Source organism: Callorhinus ursinus, unplaced genomic scaffold, assembly GCF_003265705.2.
Source record: "Callorhinus ursinus isolate GAN/ISIS: 27379988/994484 unplaced genomic scaffold, GSC_fseal_2.0 scaffold50, whole genome shotgun sequence".
Classification (NCBI taxonomy): domain Eukaryota; kingdom Metazoa; phylum Chordata; class Mammalia; order Carnivora; family Otariidae; genus Callorhinus; species Callorhinus ursinus.
The window spans coordinates 3,387,577-3,406,027 of NW_027397112.1; the positions used below are offsets into that span (position 1 = coordinate 3,387,577).

Here is an 18,451-nt window from a genome sequence, read left to right on the forward strand (position 1 = left end):
CACACATATACACACACACACACACACACACACACACACAAACACGCCATCAAAAGGAATGAGATCTTGCCATTTGCAATGACGTGAATGGAACTGGAGGGTGTTATGCTGAGTGAAATAAGTCAATCAGAGAAAGACATGTATCATATGATCTCACTGATATGAGGATTTCTTAATCTCAGGAAACAAACTGAGGGTTGCTGGAGTGGGGGTGGGGTGGGAGGGATGGGGTGGCTGGGTGATAGACACTGGGGAGGGTATGTGCTATGGTGAGCGCTGTGAATTGTGCAAGGCAGTTGAATCAGAGATCTGTACCTCTGAAACAAATAATGCAACATATGTCAAGAAAAAAAAAAAAGAAGAAGATAGCAGGAGGGGAAGAATGCCCGGGGGGAAATCGGCGGGGGAGATGAACCATGAGAGACGATGGACTCTGAAAAACAAACTGAGGGTTCTAGAGGGGAGGGGGTGGGGGGATGGGTTAGCCTGGTGATGGGTATTAAAGAGGGCATGTTCTGCGTGGAGCACTGGGTGTTATGCACAAACAATGAATCATGGAACACTACATCAAAAACTAATGATGCAATGTATGGTGATTAACATAAGAATAAAAAAATTTAAAGAAGAAAAAAAAGAAAAGAAAATACATTTTGGAATTAAAAAAATATTGGAACATAGTAGGTATAACAAAAGATTATTTAATGACTGACTATAGGGAGGAAGAATTCCATGTAGAGGACAAGGTGCATTTTTAGAATGCCAAAATTCTGGAACAGTTTCAGGGACTCAGTCACGAGGAATCCTCTGTCCAAAGTGCAGGTTTCCAAAGAAGTTCCAGACCTGAGTTGCATTGTGCTCTGAGGAACATAAGCCTCAAGTTAGATCCTATAGATACAGCAACACAATCCTCCTCTCTGACATTCTCAGCAGATTGCACCCCCCCCAAATCATATCCATTTCTTCCTCCCCATATCTTCACAGATAAAAAATATCATCTCAAGATTCAGTGTGAAGAATTCTGCAGAGCACTTATTTGATTGAATACAGAGTTTATAATTATTCTCATTAGGTTTTTCCTAATTGGGTATTTACAGCTGTCTTACCTTCCAACTGGAACAGTAGCTCATTCCTATTTGGGTCTTGAATCATAATGAAGAAACTGGCCCATTTTCAGAATTTCAGTGCCTTAGTTATTTATGGCTGCCCATAAACTCATTCTTCTTCCACCTCGCTGGACAGCAATCACCAAGGCTCAGATGCCAAGCTGGGAAATGTATTTTTCCAGGAGCAACTGGCTTCTTGGCCAGCACTTCTGGCAATGGTGTGGTTGGTCCCCTTTGAAGTCGTCTACTGCTCTGACTTGTGTTTTTAAGATGCGTGATGAACTGTTTGGGGGCTGCTCTACCATGCTAAATGCTATTTTCCTTTTGACTCACCTTTTAAATAACGAGGAATTTATATCCATTGAATCCACATGGAAAAAAAGCTACTGAAGCAGAGTATCACTTTTTTTAAAAAAGCCCATATATGGAATTTCCACAAAGTTAAATCTTAATGCTGGAAGCAACGTGAGAGGCCATCTAGTCCAACTTCCTACAAAATGCAGGAATTTCCTCTGAAAGGATCTATAAGCAGAAGTCAACATCTGAAAAGCTTTTGGTGACAAGGTGATGACTAATTCTTAAATTGGGCCACTCTATCTCTGGATCGTTCTAATTGTTTACAAGTGCTTCCTAAGACTGAGTTGAAGTGTGCCTTCCCACGGGTGTTAATAGTGGTCACAGTCCTGCCTGTGGAATAGCCCAGAATAAAACCCGATCCCTCTTCAACACAGCAGCCTGTCAAAATGTCTCACTTTTCAGACTTCCCAGAGCCTACTTCTCCAGTGGCATCAAGCGTCGCTACCCTCTAGTCAGAAAGACCTGTCTGTGTACATCTTAAAAGATGTCTTCCTCTCTTGGAATGGCTCACTGGGGTTTACGACAGCTCATTATTGGAACATAATTCTATCAATGGTAGACTCTCCTCACTTAAACTTTTTTTTAGCTCACAGTTGATCAGGAACTGCAGTTGTCTCCGCATATCCTTGATGTTCTAATAGCTTTTCAGTACCCTCAAGACAGGTACTCTAATACTTCTCAATGACGTTTGAGAAAACTGAAGGTCAGAGAGATGTAGTCCACTCAATGCCACACAGCTAGTTCTTTCTGATCGCAGAGCCCTTAAAACCTACATTGTTGAACTTGAAATAAACGCCAACCAACTCTGAGTTACTTATAAGTTGCCATCAAACCAGGATTTCTTTCATTTTTTGCAATACAGTGTTAACTATTGTCACCATGCTGTATATTATATCTGCATGACTTATTTATAATTGGAGGATTGTACCTTTCAACTCCCTTAACCCACTCCCCACCCTTGGCAACCACCAATCTGTTCTTGGTATCTATAAGCTGGTTTTCTTTGTTTTTAGATTCCACATGTGAGATCATACAGTATTTGTCATTCTTTGACCTATTTCACTTGGCATAATGCCCTCAAGTTCCATCCATATCACAAATGGTAGCATTTCATTCTTTTTAATGGCTGAATAGTATTCCATTGTGTGTGTATGTATGTGTGTGTGTATACCACATTTTTGTTTTTTGTTATCCACTCATCCATCAATGGACACTTACTCATTTCCATATCTTGGCTATTGTAAATAAGCTTCAGCGAACATTGAAATGCATATATCTTTTCAAATTAGTGTTTTATTTTCTTCAAATACCTGGAAGTGGAATGACCAGATCATACAGTGTTTCTATTTTAATTTTTTGAGGAATCTCCTTACTGCTTTCTATAATGGCTGCACCAATTTACATTCTTATCAACACAAGCATTCTCCTTTCTCCACATCCTTGCCAACACTTGTTATCTCTTATCTTTTTGCTAATATCCATTCTAACAGGTGTGAGGTGATACCTCATTTTCATTTACATGTCCTAGATGATTAATGATGTTGGCCATCTGTAGGTCTTCTTTGGAAAAATGTATATTCAAATCTCAGTTTTTAATCAGATTTTTTTTTTTTTAGGTTGTGAGTTCTTTATGTATTTTGGGTATTAATCATATATCTTATCGGATCTATGATTTGCAAATAGTTTCTCCCATTCAGTAGGTTGCCTTTCCATTTCATTGACGATTTCCTTTGTTGTTCAGAAGGTTTTTAGTTTGGTGTGTTTTTTATTGTTTGTTTCCATTTTTGACAGGGCAATCATATGTAGTTTTACCCTGATAATCTACTTCCAAATACAATTAATACATTTCATTATTACAGCAATTCTATAGGGGTTAGTTTTTGTTTAGCCATATTTTATGGATAGAAAACTGAAGCTCAGAGTTGCCCAGTCACATTGCTAGCAACTGGATCACCTCTGAGTCTGTTTCTACTGATCATTTTATTTTTTAATTATCAATCACTGCTGCTGCTTTGAATATAGACACTATTTTTTAGTGCTTGCTGGATATTGTAGGTGATGCAGTATAGATGCTCTGTATTATATCAACTTTCTATAAATATTGAGTTCTGTGCTGACAGGCAGTTAAATTGTTGATGAGGTCACCTTGACCTGCAGTATCTTGGTTTTAGACTTTAGTAAGAATGCTTCATTTTGGTTTTAAATTTTTTTATCTAGAAAACTGTCCTTTCTCCTAAGCATGTGGCTTTTCTGGGTCCTCAACTAAATTCCCAGGGGGAGGTGAGGGGTGGGGTTCACCAACATGTCTCCACCATGGCTATGACTGAACTCCATTTCTCACAGACTGCATCTGTGAAGTCTCTCCCACATGTACCCTCTGGGGGCCTTGCAGATTGTCATCCTGAGGAGGCACATATTTGTAGCTGATTAAGTACATTAGGTGAATTTTTGCAGCATTTTGGGGTCTCTTCTCTGCCACACCCTCCTGTTCAGTAGTCTGCTGCTCCCAAAGCCCTAACTTTTGCCTTCAACACCTATTTCCTTTGTTCATAAATGATACTGGTTTCTCCTTGTGAATTAGAAAGTGTCTTCAAAGAGAAAGCAAGCATGAATATGGGAATCACTTGCTCTCTGCCTTCTTTCAAGAATCAAGGCTCATCAAGATGCCCATCGACAGATGAATGGATAAAGAAGATGTGGTATATATACACAATGGAATATTATGCAGCCATCAAAAGGAATGAGATCTTGCCATTTGCAACGACGTGGATGGAACTGGAGGGTGTTATGCTGAGTGAAATAAGTCAATCAGAGAAAGACATGTATCACACGACCTCACTGATATGAGGAATTCTTAATCTCAGGAAACAAACTGAGTGTTACTGGAGTGGTTGGGGGTGGGAGGGATGGGATGGCTGGGTGATAGACATTGGGGAGGGTATGTGCTACGGTGAGCGCTGTGAATTGTGCAAGACTGTTGAACCACAGATCTGTACTTCTGAAACAAATAACGCAACATATTTTAAGAAAAAAGGAAAAGAAGAAGATAACAGGAGAGGAAGAAAAGGGGAGTATGTCAGAGGGGGAGACGAACCATGAGAGATGATGGACTCTGAAAAACAAACTGAGGGTTCTAGAGGGTAGGGGGGTGGGGGATGGGTTAGCCTGGTGATGGGTATTGAGGAGGGCACGTTTTGCATGGTGCACTGGGTGTTATGAACAAACAATGAATCATGGAACACTGCATCAAAAACTAATGATGTAATATATGGTGATTAACATAACAATAAAAAAATTAAAAAAAAAAAAAAGAATCAAGGCTCATTTCTCATTAGCAAGGGCCAATAACACCTCTTGTGTTGGTTTACCTCGTTCCTGGCTTCACTTCTCCTGTCCTTCACTCCTGGGTCAGGATAAATTCCAGAAGAGCTCTCTATGTGTAAGTCTTTGTCACAGGCTCTGCTTTTGAGGGACCTCAAGATATTACCTAGTTCTGGGGCTCCTGGGTGGCTCAGTCATTAAGTGTCTGCCTTCGGCTCAGGTCATGGTCCCAGGGTCCGGGGATCGAGTCCCGCATCAGGGTCCCTGCTCCGCAGGAAGCCTGCTTCTCCCTCTCCCACTCCCCCTGCTTGTGTTCCCTCTCTTGCTGCATCTCTCTCTGTCAAATAAATAAATAAAATCTTAAAAAAAGATATTACCTAGTTCTATTTTCAGTCTTCATTCTCCCTTTATCAAAACTGTCTGCATGTAAGATTTGCAGAATGCTCTACCAAAAGCAGGACATCCTACCTGTGGGATTTCTCTGCTACAGCAACTTGAGAAGAATAACTGGGGGAAAAAAATAAATGAATCAATTATAAAGTTATAATTTATGCATTATTTCACTTAATGTATATATATTGAGTTGATTGCAGTGTTACATATTTAAAGAAATGAACACGATGTAACTTCTACACTCAAAAATCTTACTGTGTGTCATGGAGAAACATACTTTATACAAAGAGGTATGATAAAATGTTATACGCAACACAATGGAATTTTGTGCAGGTGTAGTAGATACACACTGAGAAGAGTTTCATAAAATAAGGGATGCTGAAGTAAAATTTTAGAAGATGAGTAGGCAGGTGCCATGCAGTCAATGGGTGGAGAGCATCCCAAACAAAAGAAATGGTTTGATTAAAGGCATGGAGATATCCAAAGCATATTTACGCAGGGAGCATACATCAATTTTTTAAAAAGATTTTATTTATTTATTTGAGAGAGAGAATGAGATAGAGAGAACATGAAGGGGGGGAGGGTCAGAGGGAGAAGCAGACTCTCCGCTGAGCAGGGAGCCCGATGCAGGACTCGATCCCGGGACTCCAGGATCATGACCTGAGCTGCAGGCAGTCGCCTAACCAGCTGAGCCACCCAGGCGCCCCAGCATATGTTGATTTTAAGCAGAGAGATTGAGACTACAGCTAGCAGAGGAGGCCACAGGTGAACTTCTCTCTCAAAGATGCCTGGAAACTCTTTAGTATAGTGAATTGGAAAACTTTTTATCATTATCCCAGTTCTCTATAAGGAAAATATTTTATATTGTGCTTCAACACACACACACACACACACACACACACACACCTACTCACAAAATAAACTTTACAAAATAGTACTTATTACATAATGCTTTCTTAAATTTTAATTTCAATTCTATTCTACTCTAATCTACATCAAAAATAGTTTGAGATCTGCCAAAATGATTTCATAACCGGCTCTTGTAAAAGTGCTTCTGTAGACAATTACAAGTATCCTGAGATACTATTTGTCCTTTATCCAACTGGCAAGTATCAAAAGGCTTGATAACATATTGTCAGTAAGGGTGGAAAAAGAGGCTTTTGCAAAGAGAACTGCTGAGGATGCAAAATGTACTATTGTTACAGAGCAGACTTTGATAAAACTTAATAAAACTACATATGCATTTATCATGTGACACAGAAATCCTAATTCTAGACATTTATCCCAAATATACGTTGACAGAAATACAAACTAATATATATAGGGCAATTTTTTTGTGACAGTCTTTGTGATATGGGACAAGTTGAATAAATTATGGTACTCCATATCATGGGATATTAAATACTGTTTATTTGTAAAAAGATATACATACTGCTCTGGTATAATCTCCAAGCTATAAACTTAAAAGACAGAAAACAAGGTAGAACAAAATGTATACTGTGTGATACTTTTTACCTAAGAAGGGGAGGATAGGAGCATGTCTGTATATGTTTTATTAAAAAATCATGGTAAAAAGATCAATTATCTTCTTTGAAAAGTTACCTAAAGAGGAAGGGAGTAAACGTGGAGGAAACAAGGACAGAAGTTAGATTTCTCTAAATTATTTTGTCTTATATTCTTGATTTTGGAAATCATATAAATATTTGATATAACTCTAAAAATTATAGTAAAAATCAATTCATAAAAATGAAAAGGAAAATGAAACTGGACTTTCCTTTGAGTTGGAGATGTAAATCCTCAGTAAAGAATTATTTCAAATGACTTAAAACACAATACTCTGGGCATTCTTAGTGGATTGGAAAAAAATCTGAAAATAAGTGTTTTCAGTAATCTCATTTATAAAAGTATCATTGATATCTTAAAACATATGAATATATAAGTGTTATAATGATTATGCTATCACACATTAATAAGTAATCATGTTAATTTTATCAGAAAGCAAAATTTTAGTATATGATAAAAAAATATAAAAATCCAAAATCATAGGATATAAGTAAAAAGTCTGTGTCTCAATTTCACAGTTTACTTTTTGTTAAGAAACCATTCACGTTCTTTAAGTTTTCCACTTGTTACAAGGAATAGCAGATGATATTCTTTAATCTCCTTCTTTCTGTGAGTATATATCATGGAAACAAACACCACTCCTGGAAACATACACCTAGCTGCCCCGTGATTGTACCAAACACATGTCTACCTGAGGAGTGGGGAGTTTATATAATAATAAGAAAATCTTCTTTAAAGCTCAACAACACAAAGGTTTTTTGTTTGTTTTATGTGAGAGGAAAAATACAATGCATGGAGATGAAATCCAGGTGGCCCAACCTATAAATAACAGGAGATCCAGAAAGAAAGAATAGTGAAAACACAGGGCAGAATATTATCAAAGCAACAATATATAGAAACTAACAGAAGTTAGTTAAAGATAGGAATTTTCAAGCAGAAAGTTCCCTTTGTCTACCCCATTGGTATTTCAGAATTCAAAGCAGAAAGAGAAGGCCCTCCAAACTTCCACAGAGAGGAGAGAGGAAAAAGTCACCTACAAAGAAATTGAAATCAGATTTCTTGCTAGAAGACAAGACTGTTGCCTAAACATTTCTATCATATACAGTTCTTTACTATAAATTTTAATCCCCAGCTAAATAACCAAAAATCATAAGGTCAGAATAAAGTAATTCTTAGACATCCAAGAACTCAGAAAACACACTTTTTATACTCATCCAGGAAGCAATAAATTCAACCCCACAGAGTAATTATAGAAGACTCCAGGAATTAAATAAAAATATGCCATCTATCAATATGAAAACTGATCAGCTACTATAGTACTATCCCCTCCCCTCAGATGTGTCAAGTTCCTCTCTGCACCTTCCATTTTTATTTTTATTTTATTTGAGCAGGATTATTGAAGGCTCTTGGGATGAGAGTAGGAAGAAATCATGAAGGAGAGATAAGATACAACACACCCCACTAGAAAAACTTAAGGTAAACTCAGTGCCAAAGGAAGTCAATCAAAACAGAATATTGAAAATAAAATACATAAGAGAATTCAATATGAAGTTAGAGGATAATATATTGATGATGAAATCCAACCAATCAAGTGATCATTGACATAAAGAACTCAAGAATAATAAAAGAGCTGTTCATTAGTACTATCATTATTTAAACACAATTTTTTTTAAAAAGCCGGGAGGTTACAGAAATGTATAAAACTTGAACATTTAAAAGACCAAATCTCAGGGCGCCTGGGTGGCTCAGTCATTAAGCTTCTGCCTTCGGCTCAGGTCATGATCCCAGGGTCCTGGGATCGAGTCCCACATCGGGCTCCCTGCTCAGCAGGAAGCCTGCTTCTCCCTCTCCCACTCCCCCTGCTTGTGTTCCTGCTTTTGCTGTGTCTCTCTCTGTGCCAAATAAATAAATAAAACCTTTAAAAAAAATAAAAATAAAAGATCAAATCTCAGAGTTTTTTTTATTTAAATATATATTTTTTAACATTGGAGACATCTTAGAAAAACCAGCAACTTTTATACTGCAAAAAATGTTTATCTGAAATTATCAAACCCTTTAGTTTTACTTCCATTTTTGTTCCTTCTGTTAAATTCCAGAAAACTAAATTTAATGCTTATTGTTAAAAACAGCAAGTACTGGGGCACCTAGGTGGCTCAGTTGTTAACTGATGTTAATTCTTGATTTCAGTTCAGGTTGTAATATTAGGGTCATGAAATCAAGCTTGGAATCCAGCTCCGTGCTGGGCAGGGAGCCTGCTTAAGATTCTCTCTCCCTCTCCCTCTACTCCTCCACCCTAACTCACACATGTGCGTTCTTGCTCAAAAAAAAAAAATTAATTAAATTAAATTTAAAAAAAAATAGTAAGTACAGGTTGTTGGGCATACTCTTCCTCCTTCCTTATTGCAGATTCCTGACCTTGTTCACCTCTTTGGGAAGGCACATCCCTCCGGGGCTACTGGGCTTTTTTTTCCTGCTCCACAGTAACTTCTGTTTGATGGAAGTCCGTCACGGTGGTCTCATCTTCCTTGCCAACTGCCAAGACAGACCCAGTTCTGGAAAATTCTGCTGGGAACCTCTGAGAAAGTTTATTTCACATTTAAAAAACGAATAAAAGGAGGGAAATTCTATTTTCTGCGTCTAGAATTTGCAATGCATTCCTAACTCGGCTCTGACACATTCTAACTCTTGTCATCTTGGGTAAGTTGGGATTGTTTAACTTCTTTGCACTTTCGTTTTCTTATGTATAAGCTGGGGGTGACAATAAGCAAAACTGCCTCATGGGGTTTCAGTGAGGATCAAAAACTAGAACACTTAGAACAATGCCGGGCAGATACCGAGCCCAGTGTGTTTGCTGTTCTTACTACTAATGTTATTATTTGAGACAGAGGAAATTACTTGTATTAAATCTGATCAGCTATTATTATTATGTCCTCACCTCAGGTGTTGCAAATTCCTCTCTGCACCTTCCATTTTGTTTTTTTTTTTCCTTTGCTGAAAGTACCAAAAATAAAATCCAGGTTCAGCTGCTCTGCCTTCCATCTGTCACCTGTGAGGCAGCACCAGCTTCTTCAAACTGTGGGCCTATTCCTACCTTGTTCTTATTTTTACTCAATGCTTTTAAAGTCCTATCACTCTCTTAAAGAACTTTTTGGATTTTTTTTTGGACTTTTCTCTAACTGGGTTCCACCGCCACCCTTTCAAATTTATCTTTTTTCTTTTTTCCCTGTGTATGGGATCAGCCTGTGCTTGGCATGTCTTCTGAAAAGTTTTCCAGAATTTATCTAGCAGCTATGATGACTAATCCTTCTGTCCCTAATTTTTTCTCATTGGAATTGTGATTTCAAAATCAGAATTTTTTTTAAAGAATCTCTCTGACATGGGATCATACTTATTTTTTTCTCTATGAATATTTTGAAATCTGCTTTCCCAAAGCCAAGGTCACATCCAAATTTGCCCAGCAAATATAATTATAATGATTATAGAAAAAGCAGATGTCTGAGAAAATAGAAACAGTTTCAGGGAGCTATCAATTTGCCTACCAAGAGGGTAAGGGAGGAATATGCCTGCCAGCTTAATCCTGTTGGCAGGTAGAAGTTAAAAGATAAATTAGTATTAATCTATTGACTTATTTGGCTTTTAAAAGACATCTTGAATGGGTGAGACACTCTAGTTATTCTTTGTTTCACAAACTCCTTTAGCAACCAAAGTTAGGAGGTCTGTTGCAATAAGAATAGGAGGGTTCTTTCTGATCAGAAATGAAGAGAGAGAATACTAGCCTGATTTGCTGAGTCCTAACTATAGGCCAGGCACTGTACTGAATGCTTGAGATCAATAACTCATTTAAACCATTTTACAGGGGATGATGACAGTAGTTGAAAAGTGGATTCAAGGACACAAAGCTAGTAAGTTTGGATCTGTGGGATCTGAACTCATTAACTGTTTAATCCAACATCTGTGTTCTTTGCATCATGTGTTTCATAAAATGCTCAGCATAGGTATACTCTCAAAATAAAATCTTTTCTGAGACTGATGGGGCCAAAGACTTTGCACATCCTATGTTTTCAAAGTGTTCATTTTAGGTTTCTGACACCAAGTTTGAATTTTCCAGCATTGCTTGGTGCAATTGTGAGCACTTCGTATACAATGTTTTTCTGCTCACTAAATTCAGACATACGGATTTGGATGTCTCCCGTCCACCACCAGCAATTAAGAAGGAAAATGTGTAATATTTCCACGCATGTAACTTGACTTCCTGACTTGGGAATTATGCTTTTTCCTGACTATCTTAAGAGTAAGTTGATTTTATCTGGACACATCATTCACAAGGGTGATTACCACACTATCACGAAGCTATCATCTGCATGTTTTCATTTCCTAAGGGTTCTACAGCAAATGCAAAGAATAAAACACCAAGTTAATGAATACTATCTAAATAAGTTACATGCCTTTGAAAAATTACAATAATTAAAATGATATGAACTACCTATGCGTTTTGATTGTGTGTATATGTAGCATAACCTCATGTGCAAGTATAGACAATCATTTTCAATTAACGTTAAGGGGGAAGAAAACTAGCATTAATAAGCTTTTAAAAACCACCAACACTGCTGTATGATTTCTATGTTGGACATCCAAGGCCAGAAAAGGAAATTGTTAGAACTGCTATTACTTATTCAGAACCTCAATGCCAATTATCAAGTGGAAGGAAGAAAGGTGTTTGTGCCCGGATCGTGGGAACACATTTGACATTCCTATATTAAGAAAGCAGCTTTCTGGGATGCCTGGGTGGCTCAGTCAGTTAAGCGTCTGCCTTCGGCTCAGGTCCTGGAATCGAGTCCCGCATTGGGCTCCCTGCTCAGCGGGGAGCCTGCGTCTCCCTCCCCCACCTGCTTGTGTTCTCTCTCTCTCTCTCAAATAAACAAAATAAAAAAAAAAAGAAAAGAAAAAGAAAGCAGCTTTCTTTTCCCTGTATCTAGGCTTCTTACATTTACCAGAGTATAATTATACAAGCCAGATCATTGTCGTGTAACACACTACTCTAGCTGGATTGTGTAGGTCTTTGAGTGTCAAAGAGAGAAAGACACAGGACAGAGAAAGAAGAAAAAAGCATAGCTAATTTTGAAATAGTGATATGGCCATTTGGGCAAACAAAAACAATCTTCATAATTCTATTTGTCTTGAAATCTGGTTTTAACTGAGTGCTATCTGTCTCTGCTAGACAGGTTGTTCAAGTATTTCTAAGCTAGCTTCCCCTGAGTACTATAGTAATCAGGAAAACGATAACTTGTCTCACACTTGGGGTGATCACAGAACTTATCATCTGAAGGGGACACTTTTGAGTGCAAACAGTGGGGGGCACTATTGTCAACCAGATCAGGACAACAACAGGCTTAAGGGGATAAAACCAAGCATGTTGGTGCACCCTAGTCATATTAGAGCTTGGTCTGGGTACAGTTCTTCTGGTAACATAAACCTGCAAGAGTTCATATTCTCCCTCATGTCTGCAAATATACATGTGTTATGGTGTGTGTGGGGGTGTCTTGATATGTTTGTAATGAACTGATGTCATATATCCACAAGCATATAAAAATAGATGAACAGCCACATAAAAATACAATGCATAGGTAACTTTTTCCTAAGCCTTAATTTAGCTAGTGGGCTGGAAAATGTCAGCAAGCAGAGGGTTAAAGGACAGCTGATGCCTCATGGAAACTTGGTAAAACATTCTATTTATAAACAATTCTATTTGGATATCACATTTTCTATAATGCTATTGGCTCGTTTTATTTTTATACCTTAGAAAGTTTCCATGAAAGGGGATGAGCTCAGGGATTCATTTTCTTTTAAAGTTTGTACCTATTTCTGCTAGAGTCTGAACTCAGGTTTAAGGGCTGCAAGGACTTAAATGTAAATTCTACGAGTGAGAAACAAATTCACAACAAGGAAGACCTAGGATAATGTCTAAGTCATGTACTTGTGTTATTGTGTTGACTGTAAGGTGTATCACACTGGGGACATTAGAAATCTGTGAAATGTGATATTCGATATACATAAATGATGGCTTCCAATTAAGCTTCAAATAAAAGTATACTTCTTAGTCTTTGTGAAGAAGTCAGCACGAAAAGAACAGAGCAACATGAAATATAACCTACTGTTTGGAAAAGGATGTTGGGGTCTCAGGAAACTGCTAGAACTGTTTTTGTTTATTGTTTAGACTAGACAAATACTGTGATCTTTTAGAAATGCAGGTTATCAGCATTCCTTAAAAGGTCCTCTGGAAATCTGGCAACTTGTAGCTTGAAGGTCACCCCTGTGTGATTGTAACAATCCAATTCTTGAACAGATCCTGGTGGGTTGGAACTTTATATGAGGAAGCCTGTATATACATTGTTGTTCTGAGGAACCCGGCGGGGGGGGAGGGGGAGGGTAGAATCACCCAGCTTTTAGCGCCCCTCTTCAGTTCTTTCCTCCATAGAGACTATCCACAGAGTCTGTTTTACCTTTGGATATGTACTCTCATTTTCCACCGCACTTGGTATTAAAGTTGTGTTACGCTATCTTCACAATCTGGGCTCAGATCTTTCTCATCTTATTTCTGTTACTTCTCTTCATACACCTAACGTTATAGGTACAACTGGCCTTACCTTAATTCACAGATGCAACTGTATCTCTAGGTCTTTGTTCAACCATTCTTTCTGTCCAAAAGTCTTTATCTCTTCAGGTCCTTCTTTTATCTTCATGTCAGGATGCCTGGAATTTGTTACATGTCCTCCCTCCACAACCTTAGCAGTTGTGCTACCTCTGATTTCATCTTCCTGGGAGATGGGTTAAGGAACCCCAGGGACATTAAAGGGATTGAGGGAATTATGACAGTGAAACAGACAGTAACACTGAAAACAATAAAGATCAGGATCCATTTCCTAAAAATGTGAATAAAACATGTGGAAGATAGGTTTCAACAGATTCCACTTGAAACTGTAGAAAATGATTATTAGAAATAGCATGGTGAGCATGGAGACCTGACAAGATGGACCCAATGTACAGAAAACCATCCTTCTTACATGAGAAAGGGTGAAAAGAGGTGGAACAGAACAAAACTCAAGATACAAAAGAAATGTTCCCAAAATTTAAAAGCCAGATAATACAAAGGACTTTTTGGGCTGATAGAGAACAATACTCTCCCCCTTTCCCTCTCCAAACACACGCTTGGTCATTTTTTCTCTTTGCATACCTACATTGGGTGATTATTATTTTTTTTTTTTTACCTATACTAACTTCCATTACTAGGTAAGATTCAAAGGCTGCTTTGGATTTTCCAGGGATTGCATCAGTCAGTATTCACTGTAAAGATAGTTCATCCATCTGATTTTCCCTTCAGTGCTGCTCTTTGTCAAAGCCTCTACAATCTAAATAAATATCAATCACACGACTTTGCTTTTTGTTCCTGTGTGGTCACATGTTTGGAAGGAAGTCCTCTGGTCCAAACTCAGACCCCTTTCTTGGGGGAGTTTTAGATGTCAACACTTTTTATATAGTTTTGTGACATCAGCTAATTTTTATTCTCTAACAAGAGTCATTTTTTGGATATAGATTCTGTACAAGATGAATTATCTTGCAACCAATGCTGTTATTTTGTAGGACTACAGTTTTCTCCCTTGAGAAAGCCTTATTGTTTGACCCATTGTTCTTTTTGTTTTAGGTAGATTTCCCTTTGCTGGGATCCCAAGGGCTCAATTTAGAGTTTGTAGGAATTGAATGAAAATCATTTGCCAAATGTGTAAAAGAAAATACATGGAAAATAAATGTGTTACTTCCTGTCATAAAAAGTGTTGGTGCCTTCATAACTCTCAGAATTTACCCTTATTAACCAAAGGCCATTTACTGTAATTCCCTGTGAATCGTTGCCTGAGGTTTTATTTCTGGAACAGGAAACATGATTGGCCTAAACTAAGTTGACATGATATATCATCAGGGATTGGGGGCATTGGGGAAGAAGGAAAGCCAGGAGGAAGCTGATAAAATTTTTTTTTTTGAGTACAGTTGACACACAATGTTATATTAGTTTCAGGTGTACAACTTAGTGATTTGACAAGCTTATACATTATGCGACGTTCATCACAAGTGTGGCTACCATCTGTCCCATTACACTGCTATTACAAGAATTTAATGAGATAAGAGATCATGGTGAAGCAGGTGGGGTCAGAAAGTGGGAGATGTGCATAGCTAAGAGAAGGCAAAGTGTGGGATGAGAAGCTGGAGATTAAGAATCTATCGGTAGTGTAGTTTTATATTATAACAAATATCTAAGGTGCAGCCATGAGAGTGGGTGATTGCTTTTATAACACTTTTTTTAGTTTAATTCCCTAGCTAGAATAAAATAATAAACATGGAATTAAAGGAAGTATGTGGCTAAGGAGGTGTTGAAAGGTCAGTTATATGAAGTGTCTCAGGATGTTAAAATTGGCTTGGTAAAGTTATAAAATTATCGCAAAACCTATCAACAGCACAGTGGCATAATTCATCATTTAAGAAACTGTACATTCATCAAGAAATAATCATCGATCATTCTTAGGAAACTCATCACTAAACAAAGTTCAATGGATAAAGCATTGTATTTGGAACCAGGAAATCTATATCCTAGACCTCATTGCTCCAACTCAACTGCAGATATCAGAAAATCAAGCAAACTTGATATTCTGATAAAATATTATGGCTTTAGTGGGACCCAGAACTCTGAAAAACGCCTTTACTTCCTATATCAAACTCAAATACTCATTCAACTGGAAATCCTTTGAAGATAGGGATCGTATTTTATGCATCTTGATGATGGCCTCTGTCCTGAGCTCTTGACCCATGGTGGGTGCTCATATATGTTTGTTAAATCAAATAGTTGAAGATCATCCGATCAAGCTTCACACAAGGTCATGGGCTTGGATCCAGATGTAGACAGTGCAATGTAAACCTCATGGGATACTGTCAAAACATAGCTCTCATGCTTTGGCATAAGGATTCTTTGGCAAAATGACTTTCTCCATGATCTCATGCCTTGTTTGTAGAAAGGGGAAAACCAGGTGTCCTGACTTCTGTTCCATTGTCTCCAAGAGAAGTACATCACATACATTTCTCAGACAATGACTTGGACAGTGGCTGCCAAAGTTCAGTTCTGGGATAGTGACTTGGTTCTGAGATGTAAGCACTGGGGTGAGGCGCACGGATAAGCCAAAATGACAAATTTATATCCTCTTTATAATCCTCCATTAGATGGCTAACATGCAAAAAAACAATCTCAAAAAAGTGATTTTATGTCTTGTGTGTCAAAAAACTAAGATTCATGCAACCTTCTCTACCTAAAAGAATAGTACTGGTATATGGAGCAGCTATAGCTTTAATACTTGCCCTGCATATAGGTAGTATAAGTCAGTGAACCAGTTCTCTCTACTGATGAACATGTAGGTTTTTCCATATTTTAATATAAACACCATTAAGATATAAATAGCTTTAAAAATTAAAAGGAAAAGGAAATGCATTCATGCTAAAGAAATACTGCCATAAAATTATATGCACTGATGTGAACATTTGTTCAGTTGTGTCTTTAGACAATATTCTAGGTATGGATGTGGGTCAAGGAATATTCACATTTTAGCTGCCCTATTGAAAAATTCAACTAGAAGGGCCTGTATTCTCATTCTCTCACCATGTCTTTTAATTTTTGTCCATTGGAAAGACTATACTTTCTTTGATTGGTTTCACTTGCTTTTATTTGGTTACCACCAAGGATGGTCATCCTTTCATTGGGTTCTTGTTCAGGTCTCAGCTCAAATATCACCTCCACAGAGATGCCTCCCCAAGGTTTTTAATCCAGAGCAGCCTCTCTGGTGTCATTTTCCTCACTTGTTAAATTTCATGTTCATGTTTAGCTCCCTTAAGCATTTATCATGATTACTATTTGAAGAGCATTTATTTATTTATTTTAAAAAGAAGAAGAAGATAGCAGGAGGGGAAGAATGAGGGGGGAAATCGGAGGGGGGAGATGAACCATGAGAGATGATGGACTTTGCAGAGGATTTAATCACTATGCCATGTTACCTTCAATAATGACAGGCTCACATCATTGAGGATTTACTGTTCTACGTGTTTTTCAACTTATCATTTTATATCCTCCACGTAACAGATCTATAGGATGAGTACTATTATGTCCATTTCACAGATGAAGAAACTGAGGCTCCAAGCTATTAATTAGGTGACTTGCCCCAAGATCACAGGGCCATAATACAGTGCACATGCAATTTTAAGCTGCAGCTTAGAGAGTTTGCCCAGGACACATAGCTAAGTAAGTTGAAAAACTACAGTTCAAACTCCAGTATGAGTTCTTAAGCTTCAATTTAACCCACTCACTGACTAATCACTATAATCTGCATACAGATCTCTTTTCTAGAATATCTTCACTAGGTTTCAGAATCAGGTTCTAATGGCCACTTCCAGATTTTTTTCTTCTCACTTTAAACTACTCTACTCAATTAGGACCTAATAACACACTAGTAAAAGGAGTAAATTAGAATGTTTTACTTAGCTCAATATTTTCACAGGTGAAGAATGGAAAAGAGGCATACCCTATTGTAAATGATTAATGTGTTGCATTTAAAGTTATACGGGAATGTTCAAATGGCAATACACAACAGGTCCTACATATGGCTTTCTCTTTATTTTTCTGCTTTCTCTTTCACCAACTGCTTCACTTCATTCAAAATAAGCCTGGGAAAAGTTAGGGTTTTTTTTAATTATTATTAAAAACTCCAATTAATCACAGAGTTAACCTTAGAGGTTAAAATAGAGTATTTTGAAATGATTTTTTCCTAACCAGGGGGAAGGCCACAAGAGCCAGTAAAGCTCGAGTTCCAAACACAAAGAGTATAAATAAAATCAAACATTATCTTCAACATCAAATATCCATAAATCTTTCCTCAAATCATGCTACTACATTTCTTCTACTTTTCACATTTTTTTTCCTGTTTCCTTTTAAAACAGTGCCTATAATTTGCCTCACTTACTGACTCTGACCTCTGCTTCATACAAAGAAAATTCTATATGTATGGTCTCTCCAGTTTTATGCTGGTGCCCCAGCACCTACCTTTCTTCTTCTGATTTGTAGTGTTTTATGCTGCCCTCTTCAATCCCACATCAGATGTCCCTGACTCCTCTTAAAGTAGATCAGCAATTGGAACTCTGTTTCTTCCTTCTGTGGTTCGGCCTTTTGGAAAGACAATTTTGTAAACCTCATAGCATGTTAAGTAATAGTCAAGCATACGGAGAAGCAATTGAATTTGAGAAAAATTCGACAAAAATAGTAGGCAATAGAGCTTAAGATCAAGAAAATGAGATTGCCATTTTTATTGCCTTAGTTCAGCGTGTGGTTTTGCATCTTCCTAGCTATGTGATCTTGAGCATGTAATTCATTCTCTCTAGAATTCAGCTTCCTCATGCCTAAAATGAGGGTAGTTATAGTAACTATGTTATAGATTAAAGGGGATAGAGGAAATCCCTGTGAAGAACTTAACAGTTTCTGGCACATAATACACCCTTATTGTTTTTATTAATAGTGGTCGTATTTGCAATTCATGGAAATTTGGGAAAGTGGTAAATTTATCTTCCCCAGCATCTTCCATTTAAAATCCATTAAGTATTTCTCTGTACCAGTTACTTGTAAGATAAATTAT

The 18,451-nt window shown here is 37.5% G+C and overlaps 1 protein-coding gene across 1 annotated transcript in view; it reads right to left on the reverse strand.

Moving 5' to 3' along the window:
• Positions 1–18,451, reverse strand: part of KCNJ2 (potassium inwardly rectifying channel subfamily J member 2) — a 345,114-nt gene that overhangs the window by 70,293 nt on the left and 256,370 nt on the right. Inside the window, exons 9-10 of the mRNA XM_025889973.2 lie at positions 9,153–9,312; positions 5,250–5,288 (exon numbers count right to left, since the gene is read on the reverse strand). The gene's annotated coding sequence lies outside the window, so the exon portion shown is untranslated. The remainder of the gene's footprint in view (positions 1–5,249; positions 5,289–9,152; positions 9,313–18,451) is intronic.